General features: G+C 38.2%; 1 pseudogene; it reads right to left on the bottom strand.

The window, feature by feature from the left end:
• Window positions 1-233: 233 nt before the first annotated feature.
• On the bottom strand, window positions 234-1,059 carry LOC144333580 (ubiquitin-ribosomal protein eS31 fusion protein-like; annotated as a pseudogene).
• Window positions 1,060-4,164: the final 3,105 nt, after the last annotated feature.

Raw genomic sequence — 4,164 nt, 5'->3', positions numbered from 1 at the left:
TCGCCAAGGAAGCAGGGGTGACTTTTTGTTAAAGCAATTCATCAACAGTAACCAGATGCCCTACTAAAGTGCAGATTTTAGTGGGTGATTGAGAAGCAAGAAAATGAGGACTATTGTTGCCTTGATAGTTTATTCTTGCTCCCTACATTTTGGCTTTGTCAGCTGAAAGATGTATACTTAGTTTTCTTTTTGTTATTGTTGTTAGTTCATGTTTTTTATCAATTCATACACAATCACTTGTCTTCTGGTTTGTTGAAGTGATAAGCCAGACACCCTGTGCCACAAGAATGTGTCAAAGTGGCTGGCCATAAAAACTCTAGGACCTGAAAGGCACTCCCAACAGAGGCGACGAATTTTGCCATTGTCATCCATCCTATAGTATTTCAGGACAGCCAGCTTCACCTTCTTTCTCTTACGCTTGTTGTTCTTGGGAGGGGTGTAAGACTTCTTCCTTTTCTTAGAGCCACTACAAAGTCTCTACATGAGAAGAAGAGTAGATTCCTTTTGAATGTTGTAGTTAGACAAAGGATGTCCATTTTATTAGTGCATTTTCATGCTGCTGATAAAGACTTACCCGAGACTAGGTAATCTGTAAAGAAAAAGAGGTTTAGTGGACTCACAGTTCCACGTGGCTAGGGAGGCCTCACAATCATGGTGGAAGGCGAAAGGCACGTCTTACACAGTGGCAGACAAGAGAGAACGAGAACCAAGTGAAAGTGGAAACTCCTTATAAAACCATCAGATCTCGTGAGACTTACTCACTACCATGAGCATAGTATGGGGGAAACCACCCTCATGATTCAATTATCTCCCACCGGGTCTCTCCTACAACAAATGAGAATTATGAGAGCTACAATTCAAGATGAGATTTGGGTGGGGACACAGGGCCAAACCATATCATCCACCTTCCAGTTGCTTGCCAGCAAAGATAAGTCTTTGCTAACCAGGAAGATTTCCTTCCTTATCCTGGATCTTGGCCTTTACATTTTCTATTGTGTCTGAAGGTTCAACCTCCAGAGTGGCGGTCTTCTCTGTAAGAGATTTTATAAAAATCTGCATTTTAATGGTGGCTCCGCGGCAGATGGTGAATCGAAAAGCTTGTTTTCTTGTTTATAAACTGTTCATTCCATAAAGTCAAGCAAATCAAATGAAGTTTAAAAAGTACCCCTGAAGGTTATGAAAAATCCAATGTAATGTCAAAGTCTTTTATTCCCATTTAAATAAGAAGTAAGGATTGCTTTTTACAACCATGAGAATGTGATTAGTGTCAGTGAAGTGATACCTTTATTATATGACTCATAATTCTTGGTACGGTTTATCATGACAGACCAATAATTACTTAAGATTCCACCAACCTCTTTTTAGCTGTGACTCCACAAATGTGATTTTGGATTCGAAGTCGTTTAACTTTTGATGGGGAGGTGACATTCTAGTAATGTCATCACGGCTACACTTCTTGACTTGAAACTTAGGTTTGTGTGTGGGTGTTAACAATATTTGATATCCTATAAATAGTTTTAAATTTGGTTTTTCTTTATTAATCTTTCTAAGGAAACAAAATAATTTTCAAATATGGGATAACTTATGTTGAGTGAGATTAAAGCAGTTTGCCATAGAAATCATCTTCATGAGGTTGAAAACTCTTGCCAGACTTAACTTCTTGATATCATTATCCTTCAATCAGTTGTTTAGGGAGGGGAAAAAGATGATTAACTTCCGAATGTTCTGCATAGCCCGCTTTCCCCCCAAATGCTAGTGGGAATTCTTCATTGGCCTTGCTCCTTTTTCCTGACCCTTTTGAAACCCGGGTGGAACAGGCTAAAATGATTTACATAATAAAAGGCTGGGGGGATAAGGAGAAGAAGTCCTTGTGTTTGGGTTGTAGGAGAGAGTCTAGGGTTTGCCTTATGCAAGATTTCCAAGCAGGAGCACAAGGGAATGGAAGCAGAGGCTTTTGAGAAGTTTTTAATTTAGGTTATGCTCGAATCGCTTTAATCTTTTTTGAGAGGAGTCAATAGAGAATGAAATTTCTTACCACTGGCTGTTAAATGATGTGTCTGTAAATTTGACTTAGCCACAAGCATGGAGCCTTCAAAATTGTCCCTTATCTCACCACCCCACCACTGATCTATTATAAGTCTTTATTCATTGATCTAGCTTTGCAATCGCGATAGGGTTTTCTATGAGTTATGCTGGTCATTAAACAGTTTTGTTTTAGAAAAATCAATTTGTTTGGAAAAACAAATTTGACATTATCTATGTCAATGTACTTCAGCAAAAGACTAACAGAAATATACCTGAAGTTAAATAAATAAAATTCATTACTCATTGCAGCCAAGGGAACATACACCATGGGGGTACTGGCGATCTCAGTAAAAAGATGTTAGAATCTACAATTGAATTTGCACCTTGATGGAATAATTTGGGGGGAGTCTAAGGAAGTGTAGAGAATTGGGTATTTCAATAAACCTTATCCACATGGTGGGGAGACACAGCAGTTATTCATTTTGATCCAAAGGGAGTATGCTTGGTATTTTGTAGGTGACATGATGACCTTGTTTTTCTCTGTGCTTAGACAAAATTAAGAAATTATGAAGTGGCCTTGCTTGGTCCCTTTTATCATGGTTTCAGGGTACCCATGTCTGAGATTGAATTTCTGTGAGATTATTTAGGAGATTATTTACCCAGGAGAAAACATGGATTAGTTGTGAGTGCCAGGCCAGCTTCTAAATGTCAGAGGCAGTTTTTGTTTGTTTGTTTGTTTTTAATTTCTCCATTCCTCTTTTGGCCAAGGACAGATGAAGTCACAGTATAAGACACTGACCTATGATATCCAGATTTTCATCATTGCCAAGTTTTGTTAATTAACATTAGAACAGTGCTCACTGAACATAATCTAGTGATCCAGGATTAATCTCTCATTGTGCTGTGGGATGAGTTGTTGACCTATTGAAGAGACAACGGCTGTATGGTAGCATTTAAGGCTCTGTAGCAGATATATTGGTAAAATGTAACGTAGTCAATTTTAGAAAAAAAAAATGTTATTCGTCTTTGTAATAGATCTTGAAACTAAGCCCTACATTATAATAGCAAGGCAAGTAAACATATCCCAGAATCTAGTTGGGCCTGTTTTAGAGAACCGGCTGATTTTTTAAAAAAAGCTCCATGACAGACTTTTCTATTTGCTCTGTGGTATTGATATAGGTGGAATAATAGTATTTGCTCTAGTACAAATTCCCCACTGGCCAGCTAAGAGAAAATCAAACACTATATGACGGTCTTTGACAGTTGTGGTTAATTGATTTAGACCAGAGAGTTGGGCTTTCAGAGCAGAAGTGGTGTCATTTTGTGTCTTCCGATAAGATTAGAGACAAGATCTGGGCCACTTTTTATAATTGTATTATACCTACTGTGGGAACTGTAGCTATAGAGTCCTCATGAAGCATGAATCTGTTATCCTTCTTGGAAGTTGCTTCAAATAACCTGCACTTGCTGTATTTTGGAAGCTTCTGGTATTATTTTTAAGGAAACGTGATTTCCTGGAGGGATGGTAGTTTTAAATATCTGAAAATCTCTAACAATGACTACAAAATAGACAGGGTACGTTATATGTGGTAGTCAGGTATACAGAGTAATATCTTAGTGGAGCATAGATTGTGTGGGGAGTATAAGTATTATTTATTGCAAGAGATGGGCACCAATTTTGTGTCCCTTGAGTTGGACAAATCCTAGCGTGAGGTTGAGCAGTTCCTGCAAGACAGGCTGAGGTGTCTCTGAAGAAAACAAACTGACTATCGCAGTCAGAATAGCCCCCATATTCATGTTTGTTCTTGATTGACTAGGTCTTACTGATAGGATTGTGTCGATGTCAGCAAAAGCAATTTGTCAATGTGAGTTCAAGGTCTATTATTTGCAAGACTGAAAATTGGGATTGATGATATTGGGGAAATGTATATACTAGAAAGGCCCTATTAAAGGGAATTTGGCTTCTGAAGTATGTAAAGAATTAGTTACCAAATTTTGTCAGGCATGTCAGGTAAATGGTGATAGATCCAGCACCTATTTGGCTCAGTGGTTAACTATAGTCGAGGAAAAATGTGTAGGAGAGTTTTATTTTTCCTTAAGTGGTAGGAGACCAGCAGGGGTCAGAAATAAGTGGATGAA

The sequence above is a fragment of the Macaca mulatta genome, chromosome 12 (genome assembly GCF_049350105.2).
Source record: "Macaca mulatta isolate MMU2019108-1 chromosome 12, T2T-MMU8v2.0, whole genome shotgun sequence".
Classification (NCBI taxonomy): domain Eukaryota; kingdom Metazoa; phylum Chordata; class Mammalia; order Primates; family Cercopithecidae; genus Macaca; species Macaca mulatta.
Note: the sequence above shows the minus strand (reverse complement) of the source record. Positions and strands in the feature narration are given on the sequence as shown.